This window comes from Phacochoerus africanus, chromosome 8, assembly GCF_016906955.1.
Source record: "Phacochoerus africanus isolate WHEZ1 chromosome 8, ROS_Pafr_v1, whole genome shotgun sequence".
In the NCBI taxonomy this organism is placed as follows: domain Eukaryota; kingdom Metazoa; phylum Chordata; class Mammalia; order Artiodactyla; family Suidae; genus Phacochoerus; species Phacochoerus africanus.
Genome location: NC_062551.1, coordinates 69,678,720 through 69,692,157, shown reverse-complemented (window position 1 = coordinate 69,692,157; position 13,438 = coordinate 69,678,720). Strand labels below are relative to the sequence as shown.

The 13,438-nt window shown below is 51.7% G+C and overlaps 1 protein-coding gene across 3 annotated transcripts in view; it reads right to left on the bottom strand.

Moving 5' to 3' along the window:
• Positions 1 to 12,913, bottom strand: part of PIK3CD (phosphatidylinositol-4,5-bisphosphate 3-kinase catalytic subunit delta) — a 59,657-nt gene extending 46,744 nt beyond the window's left edge. For 2 of the 3 annotated variants that reach the window (XM_047791662.1, XM_047791659.1), the window contains exon 1: positions 12,793 to 12,913. The gene's annotated coding sequence lies outside the window, so the exon portion shown is untranslated. The remainder of the gene's footprint in view (positions 1 to 12,792) is intronic. The other variant, XM_047791661.1, reaches the window with a different exon arrangement.
• Between the last annotated feature and the right edge of the window lie 525 nt (positions 12,914 to 13,438).

The following is a 13,438-nucleotide window of genomic DNA, read 5'->3' as shown; positions in this document are numbered from 1 at the left end:
CTCATGGCAACGCCAGATCCTTAACCCACTGCGCGAGACCAGGGATCGAACCCGCAACCTCATGGCTACTAGTCAGATTCATTTCCACTGTGCCACAATGGGAACTCCTAAATTAGTATTTTCAAAGTGCCCAGAACATTACCTGGCACAGAGTGGGTGCTACAAAAGTGTTCGTTGTTGTTATTATTAGACAAAGACACAGCAAGCTAGGTTAACGAAGTTGGCGATTCTTTTTCATTTTTCTTTTTAGGGCCACACCTGCGGCATATGGAAGTTCCCAGGTCAGGGGTCGAATCAGAGCCACAGCTGCTGGTCTACACCACAGCCACAGCAATGCTGGATCTGAGCTGCATCTGTGACCTACACTGCAGCTTGAAGCAATGTTGGATCTTTAACCCACTGAGTGAGGCCAGGGATTGAACCTGCAACCTCCCGGACCCTAGTTGGGTTCTCAACCAGCTGAGCCACAATGGGAATTCCAAAGGTGGCAGTTCTGAGCTGGCCAGCAGCAAAGCTCCTGCAAATGCTGCTGATTGGATCTGCATAAAAAGAAACCGTGCGGAAAAAGCCTCCCTTCTAGGGCTTGTCGTGCTCATCCTCAGGGCGAGAGGCTGGCAGCGTCTAGACAGGAGCTCTCAGTCACCCCGCCTCCTGCCCAGGCTCCGTGATTCCCATGTCTTTCCTCACCCCTGGTCCAGCAGAGTCGGGGGAACCGTGCTCTCCATCTCCTCTTCCACACATCCTGACCCACGACCTTAGATCGCCAACCACTCGGGGTGCCGGGGTGCCAGGCTGCCAGGTCCAAGCAAGAGTTGGCTGTGCCTGTGCCCACAGACGCCCAGTGCAGCTGTCACCTTTCTAATTACACAATGTGGTAAGTGGATGAAATACAGGTGTGAAAAGAAAAGCGTTGCTTCCGTGAAAACAGAGCCAAATGCTTTAGAAACAGCAAAGACGAGTCACTAAAACAAAGTTTCCACTAAATGAGACTGGGCAAAACAACCCCTAAAAGAGAAGAATTGGGGTTCCCTGGTGGCCTCGCAGTTAAGAATCTGGAGTTCAGTCTCTGGCCTGGGAACTTCGCATCCTGCAGGTGCAGCCAGAAAGGGGGAGGAGGGAATAATAAAAATCTATGAGGACTATACACCTTATATAAGAATGATGAACACGAGAGTTCCCATCATGGCACAGTGGTTAACGAATCTGACTAGGAACCATGAGGTGGCGGGTTCAATCCCTGGCCTTGCTCAGTGGGTTGAGGATCTGGCGTTGCCGTGAACTGTGGTGTAGGTCGCAAATGTGGCTCGGATCCTGCGTTGCTGTGGCTGTGGTGTAGGCTGGCAGCTACAGCTCCGATTAGACCCCTAGCCTGGGAACCTCCATATGCCGCGGGAGTGGCCCTACAAAAGGCAAAAAGACAAAAAAAAAAAAAAAGAATGATGAACAAGTCTTACTGTACAACATGGGGAACTCTAGCCAATCTCTTGGGCTAGAACATTATGGAAGATAATATGAGAAAAAGAATGTATATATATATATATGGATGACTGGGCCACTTTGCTGTATAGCAAGAATTGGCACATTGTAAATCAACTATGATTTTTAAAAATAATTTTAAAAAGAATGATGAACAGATCAAACAGAACCTTTTGGCCTTATATGAATACACCAATGTTTTACACTGATATGTTCTAAGTTAAAATGTTTAGTTTTTTTTTTTTTTGCTTTTTAGGGCCACTCCCATGGCATATGGCATTTCCCAGGCTAGAGGGTCCAGTCAAAGCTGCAGCTGCCAGCCTACACTACAGCTCGTGGCAATGCCAGATCCTTAACCCACAGAGTGAGGCCAGGGATCAAACCCATATCCTCATGGACACTAGTCCGGTTCATAACCTGCTAAGCCACATGGGAACTCCGAGGTGTAGCATTTTAATAATTATCCACCTAAGCCAAAGTTTCAGTTACCCAACCAACAAATCACATAGGATAAAAGGGCTTCTAGGAAGCCAGGCATTTCTTGTCACAATTATGTCTAATCTAATCATGATTTTGCCTTAATCCATGTTTTTTGAACTGTAGTTGGAGACACTGGGCTGGGAGAAGCGGAAGCCACAGAAAAAAACATAAACATCTTCCCAGGGCATCCATCTGACTCAAAAGTAAAGGAGAAATATTCCTCATAACAAAATAAACATGGATTATCATGGAATAGGATGTAAAATTAAGGCTAGCCTTAAAAACAAAACTTGAAGCTTCAAAGCAGGGTCACGGTTGGGGTGGGCTGCTGCAGGCTAGGGCTGTCATCCCAGCTTCTGTCCGGAGCAGCGGGTGGGAATGCTGGAGAAGCATGGCCCGTGGGGGTCAAGGTCACTGCCAGCTGCCCAGACATCTCCCAAGCACTTTCCCACAAACCTGCAGCACAAGGGCTCCAGGGACAGCGGCCTCCAGAGCAGACTCCATGCTCAGGAGCCCCTGACTCACTGCAGCAACTTGCAGGCAGGAGGACGTGCAAGCCAGCGTCCACTGCCACAGCCAAGGTCATAGGGGCTGCTCCTGCCACCACCTAGGGGAAGGAAGGAAATAGCCTGGAAAAGCCCTCACCCTCCACCATGTTGAGCCCCGTCTTCCAAGCTCCTTTAGACTTTGAAGAGTTCGAAAAAAGCTGAAAAGACAAAACCTTTGGCTTTAACACATCTGAGAGGAACAGGCTGATAACCAGGGACAAAGCAAGTCCAACTTTTATCTGTAAAAATGGGGTACTTATGGACACACACCCTGTGCTTTCTGGAAGGATCATTCATGGGAAGTCAAGTAAGATGGTGGAGAAATCAACCCCCTCACACAAGCAACCTCAACGACTTATGACCAAAGTACCTGTCCCTGAAAATCCACTCTCCCCTGGACCTCCTGTCGTGGCTCAGTGGAAACAAATCCGACTAGCATCCACGAGGACACAGGTATGACCCCTGGCCTCGCTCAGTGGGTTAAGGATCTGGTGTGGCCGTGAGCTGTGGTGTGGGTCGCAGGTGCGGCTCGGATCCCGAGTCGCTGTGGCGTAGGCCAGTGGCTATAGCTCCCATTTGATCCCTAGCCTGGAAGCATACATATGCCGTGGATGTGGCCCTAAAAAGACAGACAGGAAGGAAGGAAGGAAGAAACTCCACTCTCTCCTACAGCTACAGCATGGGCTGCAAAGATTGATCCATCCAATGGCAAAAACAGCAACTTTTTGAGCGCCCATGACCAACTACAGGTCTTTCCCTATTTCCAATCCTCAGGACGATCCAGCAAAAAGAGGCAGTAACATCTCAATCTTCAGAGACAAAACCCGGAGGCTCAGGATGTGAAACAACTTGCAAGGCACCTGTGTGTTAAGGGTCAAAGCCGAGATCTGAACTTCTGTCCAGCTGCAAAGCTCTTGCTTTGGGGGTTGGTTTGGTTGTGTTTTTTGTTTGTTTGTTTTTCGGCCACAGCTACCGCATGCAAAAGTTCCCCGGCCAGGGAACCCATGCTACAGCTGTGACAACACCAGTTCCTTAACCTGCTGAGCCACCAGGGAACTCCTTTGTTGTTGTTGTTGAAGCTCCTGCTTTTGATGCTAACATTGGGCTCCCTTTCTGCTCATTCTCCAAACTCTGCCTTTGCACCACGCGTCCTGCTGGAAATAGGAAGCCACGCACATCTTAAGAGGCCACCACGTATTAAATGTGCTGCTGCACTGAAATTAAAAATAGGCCACACTTCATCACTGGTTTCCGAATGACAGCAGATGGCCTGTATTATTCAAATATTCGTTACACCACTCAATAGGGGGGAAAAAAATCATGACGTGGTGAGGTGAGCTGGCTCCTGGACCCAGGAGCCATCAGACACAGGAGGTGTGGTTTGGCTCATCTCTTCATTGGCTGTGAACACGAGAAATGTTTTTTTAATGGAATTTTTCGAGAGGGTCAGGTGAGAGGGGAAAGTTGGGGGGTTTTGGTGTTTTTTCCCCTAGAAGAAATTTCTCATGAAGCTGTTTATTAGAGACCAAGACCCTGGTTTTATTAACTTCCTCCTCAGACAGAGGTCAGCAGCAAAGAGGAAAATGCATGCCTCAAACAATCGGTGTGCTGGACTTACACCCTCCCCTGAAGCCACCTGAGGCCCACTTGAGAGGCAGGAGGAGGCCCCGTTAAGGGGCTGCAAAAGCAGCCTTCGTGGGCAGCAACCCCAGCTGGTGCCAAAGCCCCTGGGGTCCTGCCCCTTGAAAGTTTCTTTCCCCATCTGCATGAAGGAGCATCCGGATGGCCACAGCAGAACCGTCACCAAGACATATTCTGGACTCAACCATTGGTAAGCCTTTACCCCCATTTCCATGCTTCGGAGACTATGGGACCACAGGCAGCGCATCACGGCCTTGCTTCACCTCTCAGAAAGGGAAGCATCACCCAGCACCCATTCTTGTATTTGCTCCAGGGAGGCTCACACCCAAATCCAGGCCCACTGCTGGAAAAAAGGTCCATTTCGACAGAGGAAGGCTGTCGGCTCCCTCCAGGTCCATTAGGTTTTTTCTTTTTTCTTTTTTCTTTTTTTGCCACCCCACGGTGTATGGAGCTCTTGGGCCAGGGATCAGATGCAAGCTGCAGGTAGGACCTACGCTATAGCTGCGGTAACGCCAGATCCCTTAACCCACTGTGCCCGGTCTGGGATCAAGCCTGCGACCTAGCACTGCAGAGATGCCGCCAATCCCATTGCACCACAACGGGAACTCCCAGGATCATCCAGCTTTCAGATAGAAAAATGGATTCCAAACTGAAAAGCTTTTGCACAGCAAAGGAAACCAAAAAGAAAACAAAAAGACAACTTTCAGAATGGGAGAAAATAATTTCAAATGATGCAACCGACAGGGCTTAATCTCTAGAATATATAAACAACTTATACAATCCAACAGCAAAAAAGCCACCAACGCAATGGAAAAATGGACAAAAGACCTGAATAGACATTTCTCCAAGGAAGATATACAGATGGCCAACAAACACATGAAAAAATGCTCAACATCGTTGATTATAAGAAAAATGCAAATCAAAACTACCACAAGATACCACCTCACACCAGTCAGAATGGCCATCATTAATAAATCCATAAATAACAAGTGCTGGAGGGGCTGTGGAGAAAAGGGAACCCTCCTGCACTGCTGGTGGGAATGTAAACTGGTACAGCCACTATGGAGAATAGTTTGGAGATACCTTAGAAATCTATACATGGAACTTCCACATGACCCCTCAATCCCACTCTTGGGCATCTATCCAGACAAAACTCTACTTAAAAGAGACACATGCACCCGCATGTTCATTGCAGCACTATTCACAATAGCCAGGACATGGAAACAACCCAAATGTTCATCGACAGATGACTGGATTCGGAAGAGGTGGTATATATACACAATGGAATACTACTAAGCCATAAAAAAGAATGACATAATGCCATTTGCAGCAACATGGATGGAACTAGAGAATCTCATACTGAGTGAAATGAGCCAGAAAGACAAAGACAAATACCATATGATATCACTTATAACTGGAATCTAATATCCAGCACAAATGAGCATCTCCTCAGAAAAGAAAATCATGGACTTGGAGAAGAGACTTGTGGCTGCCTGATGGGAGGGGGAGGGAGTGGGAGGGATCGGGAGCTTGGGCTTATCAGACACAACTTAGAATAGATTGACAAGGAGATCCTGCTGAGTAGCATTGAGAACTTTGTCTAGATACTCATGTTGCAACACAACAAAGGGTGGGGGAAAAAATGTAATTGTAATGTATACATGTAAGGATAACTTGATCCCCTTGCTGTACAGTGGGAAAATAAATTTAAAAAAAAATGGATTCCTGTGCTTCACCCAAAATCCCTTTGGCTTAAGTGTAAACCATTCCTCTCGTAGAAAGAAGATGAATCTTGAGGATGAACGGAGACTTGCTAACTTAATATAACGACCAATATTTACTGAGGAGCAACTATGTGGGAGGTGATGTTCATTGCCTCGTTTATCTCATTTAATCCTGAAGACAACTCTAGGAATAGGTTCTATTAGTTTCATTTTACAGAAGAGGAAACCCAGGATCAGAGATGGCACGTAATCTACCCAAGGTCACACAGCAGGGACCTGGGGAAGCCATGGTTTGAATCAGAATCCGTCTAACTCCAGAGTTCAAGGGTTTCACTGCTCATGACACTGCAGCAAGGGTCAGCCTCTACATAGAGCTAGCCCCCAAAAAGAAAGCTATTTAGCCTCATGAGCAATTAAAAAACAACAACACGTTTAAGCTGACCAGCTTTCAGGCCTCTTAGTAAAACATTTTTTCCAATATTATTCAAGGCTAGCAGGAGTGTCATGAAGCTATCATAGGATGAACTGGTCCAATCTGTCTTGCAAAGCTACTTAGCTTCAAGAGCCATAAAATGGGAGTTCCCTTCATGGCTCAGCGGTTAACGAACCCGACCAGGATCCATGAGGATACGGGCTCAATCCCTGGCCTTGTTCAGTGGGTTAAGGATCGGGCATGGCCGTGAGCTGTGGTGTAGGTAGCAGACACGGTTCGGATCCTGAGTTGCTGTGGCTGTGGTGTAGGCCGGCAGCTGTAGCTCCAATTCGACCCCGAGTTTGGGAACTTCCATATGCCGAGTGTGCAGCCGTAAAAACCCAAGTCAAAACAAACAAACAAACAAACAAAAAAGAGCCATAAAAATGGTCAGTGTCTTTGATGCAATAATTTCTAAATATGGGGTAAGTCTAGAAATGTCTATTACAGTATTTCAAAAGAAGAGTGTGTGTGTGTGTGTGTGTGTGTGTATAAGCAACATAAATGTCCCCCAATAGAGGACGCTGGAGAAAATGATGGTATCCCTGCTGTAGGACACTTATACGGCCACTATAAAGGGTAGCTAGGTTATGAAACAACGTGGAAAATGCTGACATGCTAATGTTAAGTGAAAAAGAAAGTTACAAAAGCACATCCTTCACAAAAAAAGAAGAAAGAAAAAAAAAGTGCAAAATGTGGTCCCATCCATACAGTGGAATATTATTCAGCCCTAAAAAAGAAGGGGATTCAGGCATATGATGCAACGTGGGTGAATCTAGAGGAGCTATGCTCAGGGAAATAAGTCAGTCACAGAAGGACCAATACTGTGTGACCCCACTTATATAAGGTGACAAGGGTAGTCAAATTCAGAGACGAAGTTGAAAGGTGGGTTCCAGGGGCTGAGGGGAGAGGGGAATGGGGAGTTAGTGTTTAATGGGCAGAGTTTCAATTCTGATCTGGAGTTGCTGTGGCTGTGGCGTAGGCTGGCAGCTGTAGCTCTGATTTGACCCCTAGCCTGGGAACCTCCATATGCCGTGGGTGTGGCCCTAAAAAGACAAAAGACCAAAAAAAAAAAAAAAAAGACCAGGGGTGATATTGCTGTTCCAAGGTGATAACTGGGGATTCTGAGGCTTGCGATGGTTGGCAATTTGCCAGAGTTCACCCAGCAGATCAAAAGTGGGTGGGAGAAAAAGCTAGTCCGGCTGCCTCCAAAGCCGAGACTTCTTCCTTGTGGCGCCCTCCCCCCATCGCCACCTCCACACCCTTCCCCACCCCACCCATGCATAAAGGACTTTTTTCTGCTGCTTTTTTTTTTTAGGGCCACACCCGCAGCATCTGGAAATTCCCAGGCTAGGGATTGAGTCGAGCTGCAGCTGCCGGCCAACACCACAACCACAGCAACACCAGATCTGAGCCGCATCCAGGACCTATACCGCAGCTCGTGGCAACGCGGGATCCTTAACCCACTGAGCGAGGCCAGGGATGAAACCCACATCCTCATGGATACAATGCCGGGTTCTGACACTGAGCCACAGCAGGAACTCCCACAAAGGACTTTAAAAGTTTCAATATCAGAGTTATGATCTTGCTTCCCTATTGATAAGAAAGCCTTTCTCCCAGATTTCACAACCAAAACAAAGAAAGGCAAGGTCCCATTACGCCCCAACCCAGGAGGGGGCGGCAGGAGGGGGGTCCTTGTCCTTCCAGAGAGCCTGCACCTCCTCCAAGCTTCAGTGATGGGGGCTGTGCCTAGGGGGAGCCCCTCAAATCCCTTCCAGCACCAGCAGCCCTGCCCCATGGAGGTGGCCCCTCTGAAGGATGTAGGGACACGGCAGCAAAACAGAGCCCAGGGGGCTGCGCAGCAGAGGAAACTCCAAAACGGGAGGGGCTGTGAGGCCCCAGACAGAGGAGAGGCTCCCTGGCTGGGAGGGGGCCCTGAGCAGAAAAGGGACTGTCCTGGAAGACCAGACAGGAGGAAGGGGGCCCAGAGCAGTTCTCTGCAGGTGAAGACCTGGGTTTCAGGCCCTTCGAACACCCAGGAGTTTTCTTTTATGTCACTGGGACCCTGGGGAGGGGGAAACTGCTGGCAGCAGAGCCCCTACGAAGGCGGCTGCCATGGAGGTGTGTCTGTGTGTAACCGAATCTCTCTTCTCACAACAGCAAATCAATGCAACTTTAAAAAAGGAAAGAAAAGAGAAAATAAGGTGGCTGCCAGTTCACAAAACTGGGGAAAAGGAAGCAAGAGAGAAGAGAGGGGCTGAAGAAGTCGGGACCTCAGGGGACTCTGAAATCTTTGCTTAATGTCACCTACGGGGAGGTGCAGGACCCAGAAGCAGGGCGTGCTCTGTTCCCTGCAAAGATAACGATGCTCCGAGCTCAAAGCTCCCCCAGAAAATACCAGAAGAAGCACGCTCCTGTCCATCTGCAGTGGGCTGAACGGTGGCCCCTCAAAGATACTATCTGTCTTCACTCCCCAGAACCTGTGAATTATTTGGAAAAATAATTATATGGGAAAAGGGTCTTTGCAGATGTCATTAAGGATCTAGAGATGAATCCATCCTGGATTACCCAGGCGGGCCCCAGATCCAATGACAAGGGTCCCTCTAAGGGACAGGAGAGAAGGCACGGCACAGAGAAGCCGTGTGAAGATGCAGGCGGAGATTGGAGTGAGGAGGTCCAGAGCCTCTAGAAGCTGGAAGGGCCCTGGAGGGAGGAAGGCCCTGTGCTCACTTTGAACTTCTGGGCCCCAGAACTGCGAAAGAGTACACTTCTGCCGTTTGAAGCCACAGAAACGGTGGCAATTCGTTACAAGAGCCGGAGGAAACAAATACAGCATCCCTCTAGGACGGAAAAGCCACCTCGGGCAGCACACGCCCCTCCCCCGGGTCCCCTTCACCCTGGCATTTCTCAAAGTGGAAAAGCAATTTCCCCACGGTGAGCGAAACAGAAGCGAACTGAAATACCACTTTAGAGCAGCCACACCCATCACTCAGATCACTCTCTCTCGGCTCAGAAAGTAGGCGGCCTTGGAAAAAGCACCCATGGGAGAAGCCCAGAGAACCCTTCTCTGAGCCGGTGAGCTCACCACAGCCGGGGCAGGAGCAGAGGGCTCTTGCACACACTGAGCCGGTGCAGCTGGAAGGAAAACTTTCAGGGCGCCAACCTCAGGCCCCAGGGAGGCGCTGGCCCCCAGGGAGGGGAGAGCGGGCTGTATTTTGGTACAACCCAAAGACAGTCGGTCTGTAAGGAAAGAGTGAGGAGGGAGGTTCCCGGGTTTAAAAAAAAAAAAATGTTGTTTTTTCCATCTTGAAACTGGCAGCTTTTCTGATATGATTGCAGGGGATTTCCATCACCCAAGTTAAAGAAAAGTCAGTTTTTGCATTAACTGCAAGGAGAGAGGAGTTTTGCAAGCTCTGTCATTTGTGAAACGCTGGCATTGGCACATGAGGGCGCTTCCCTCCCTCCCAAACCAGTCGGGCTCCTGCCATCCTCCTCTGGCCGGAGGTTAATTACCACATACATCTGACCCTGACGCTGGCCAGTGGGGCGCCGGCCCTCCTGAGATCCCCCTACAGCCTAGGTCCCTCTGGACCTGCTCCTGCAACAGCTTTGCTGGGAAATGCGTTTGTCCCCGAAGAGTGGCTGAAAGAGCTTCTCTAAGGCTCCGCAGTAAGGAAACATTTGGTGGGGCCCCACCATCAGACCCACAGAAACAGCTGGAGGGCGGGAAGCAGAACTGTGCCTCTAAACAAAAATGGTTCTGAAAAATAAGCCAGCCAAAGGGGAATTGCTTCAGAAGTTGCACATTCACTTCTCCCTTTAACTGTGCAATTGAAGAAAAGCAAGGTGAAGCAGGAACTGACCCCTCACACGCCCCCCCACTCATACCCCCACTATCGCCCTCCACCCAACAGTGCTGCCAGGCAGATAAGCTCCCTGTGTCTGAGGCTGATCTCTCTTTGTGGATTGTCTGTGCCCTGTAAGCCCCCTCCCGGGGGGGGGACTGGTACCCTCCCGGCCTGCCTGCCTTGTTCTTAGCACAGCCCCTTGGCCCCCGTGGGATCTCAGTAACCACTTGCTAAACGTGATAAAGAGAAAAGATGGGAGTAGCATGCTTTACGCGCCCTTCCTGGGCACGGACTGAGGCTGCAGAAATGCAGCTTGTCCTGCTGGAAGGGGACAGCAGCATGGCCAGGAGTGCCTCTGGGGCAGTTTCCCTAATTCCAGAAACATCTACATTCGCAGAGGGGCCAGCATCGTTTCTAAACGTGAGTGGGGCTCAGAAGGAGGTAAGCTTGGCTTTCTGGGCAACTGCCAACTAGGTTTTAAGAGCACCCTCCATCCCCACCCCCCTTGCATCCTAGAGTGACTTCTGTTACTCCGGGGAATGTGTGACAGCACCAAAAGAGACTCACCCTCAGTACGTCCTGGGCAGCGCTCTCATGAGCCAGGATGGGCACGGGAAGGCTAAGGGGTGGGCAATTTCTGCTCTAGAGAGAGCAGAAGAGAAAGCTCTACTCCTGTCTCCTTGTGCTGGGGGGCAGGCTTCTACGGGCAGCAGAATCTTCACCCCCCTTAACTCATCAGTCAGACCTGGGAGTTAATGGTACTAGGGTAGTATCAAGATGGGTACCTCAGATGCTGTGGCTCTGAAACAACACCCCAAGTGGCCCATCCCCACCCCAAGAGAACTCTTAGGAAATAGTATCCTTCATTTGCAAGCAACAGCACCCCCCCCATGAGGAAATGCCTTGGCATCTGAAGGAACCAGGACTCTGGATCAGCTCATTGTAAACTCGGTGGGTCGGCAAGTCTCTTTTCTGAGCCTAAGTTTCCTCCAGTGAAAATGGAGACCACTCAGCTGCTACGGTTAACCCAAAACTCCTAGGTAAAAACGATCGATTCTTTGGAGGGAAAAAGTCCCCTATGGTACCTTCACTAGACAAGAACACCGAGGCACTCCAGCGGGGGCGCTGCCTTTCTGCAAGTGGGCAGTGGGACTAGTCCTCGGTTTCAAAGTCTCTTTGGAGCAATGAACCTTTCCCTAGGAGACTCCTAAGAGAGGAACCCGCTCCCTGCCCCAAGGCACAGCACGCCCCCTCCCCCCCACATGACCAGGCAGGACACTTCTGAGAGCAGCGTCCAATGGGGTTTCTGCAGGAGACCAAGGGAAGAAACCCCACTTAATAATCCCGTGGGGCTCGAGACTTGCAGGTCCCTCCTTCCAGGGTCACCTCAACGAAGAGAAAACTGCCCAATCCACCGACGGCTCCACACCTCTCCATCCGCAAACTGAGCGGATCCCAAGGATGCTGCGCGAGGACCTGGTACGTGGGCTGCCAGCACCTGCTGCCCCAGGGCGCCCCCCCATCCGACCCCGGAAATCCCATCCGCACTCGCTTCCCCTCCAGGAGCAGCTTTCATCAGCGCTTTCCTGGCTCTCCATCTCCTCACTAAAGCACAAGATCGATGGCTAAGCAGTGCCCCCTCCCTGGTCCCCAAGAAAGGTCTCCCTGTCTCCCTCTCCTTGATCTCCAAGAAGGAGGTGCAGAGGACGAAGCCTAAATAAAAACAGGAAACGCAACTTAAAAAAAAAAAAAAAAAAGAGGAAGGCTCATTCAGGCTGAATTACGGGTAGGAGTATTAAAAAGAAGAAAGAAAGAAAAAAAAAAAGAGTCCGGAAATGCAAAGCTGGAGGCGGTTTTGCCGCCGTAACCCCGGCTCAGCCGCAGATCCGGGGGTTGATTGCCTCGCGGCGGCAGTAAACACGCGGTGAGCGGCGCCCGCGGTCGGAGCCCCGCCGGGGCGGGCCGGAGAGGGACGGGCCGCAGGTTCACAAGCCCGGTCACGTCCACCCCAGCCTCTCTCCAGCCTGGGACCCGGCTCGCCAGGGCTGCGGCGGGCGCTCGGGGCCAGGGCGCTGAGGCGGTGTGCGCGCCCCTCTCCTCGCGGGTCGACCCGGCAGCCCTGCCGTTGGGAGCGCATCCTGTTCCCCGCGGCGCAGCAGGGACGCCCCCTGGTCCGGCTCGCCAGCTCCCGGGGCAGGGCGCACGGGGCTGAACCGCGGCCAGGCTCCCCGCACCTCGGCGGGTGCACGCGAGGCCGCACCGCCGCTGGAAGCGCAGCGCGTACCCGGGAGCTCCCCGTACCGCTCCGCGGGGCAAGCAGTCTAGGCGCAGGGGAACAGTGCGCGCCTCTCTCGGCGGACTCTCCGGGGGCGGTCCGAGCCCCACGCGCAACCTCGGCTCGGGTCCGGGGGGCTCGGCTCGGGTCCGGGGGGCCCACCCCGGGAGACGCCCCTTGCCGAGCTCGCTGGAAGCGGCGGGCGCACCGGCCCGGGGCGCACCGGCTGTACGCGCCAGGAGATGTCCGCGGTTCCCGAGGTCCCCCGAAGCCCCTGGCCCCGGCCCTCGCCCCTACATCCCAGTCACAACCAGAGGCGAGCGCTTACCGGTCCCGGCGAGGCTGGCAGGGGCTGGGGCGGCTCGGCCCGGCGGCCGCTGGCAGCGACGGCGCTGGGCGCGACTGAGCCTCGAGAGAAAGAGGCGGGGCGCGGCGGGGGCGCCCCGCCTGCTGACAGTCCGCACACTCCACTTCCCACTTTGTTTCCTTTTTACTTGCAACAGGAAAAACAACAGGTCCTCCCGCCGCTTCTTCTGCCCCTGCTCCCTCCCCCCGCCCTCCCAGGTCTCCGCCCGCCTGGTCTGCGGCTGGAGGGGCATCAGCCCAGCTGCCTCTGGAAGCTGCACCTTGTCCTTCTTCGAAACAAGCTTATGTGTTTATAAAGAAAACAACCGAACGAAGGTCCTAAGAGCCCGTAAATCTCCACGCCTTCCACATTCACACACCAAAGGATTTTAACAATGGCCAGAGAAAAGCTGGAGGCTTCTAAGAGCACCCCCAGGCCAAGTTCAGGGACCTGGGCCCCAGGGAAAGCCGGTGGCCTCCAGACTTTGGGGAGTCAAAAGCATGGGGACTAGGGGGTCGGGCAATCTCCAAGATCCTTCTAGGATGTGACCGGGGTGAGCCAGTCAATAGCTTAGTCAATGACTTAAGGACCCTCTCCAACCCAGCCTGGCAGGTAAATCACCTGTTTT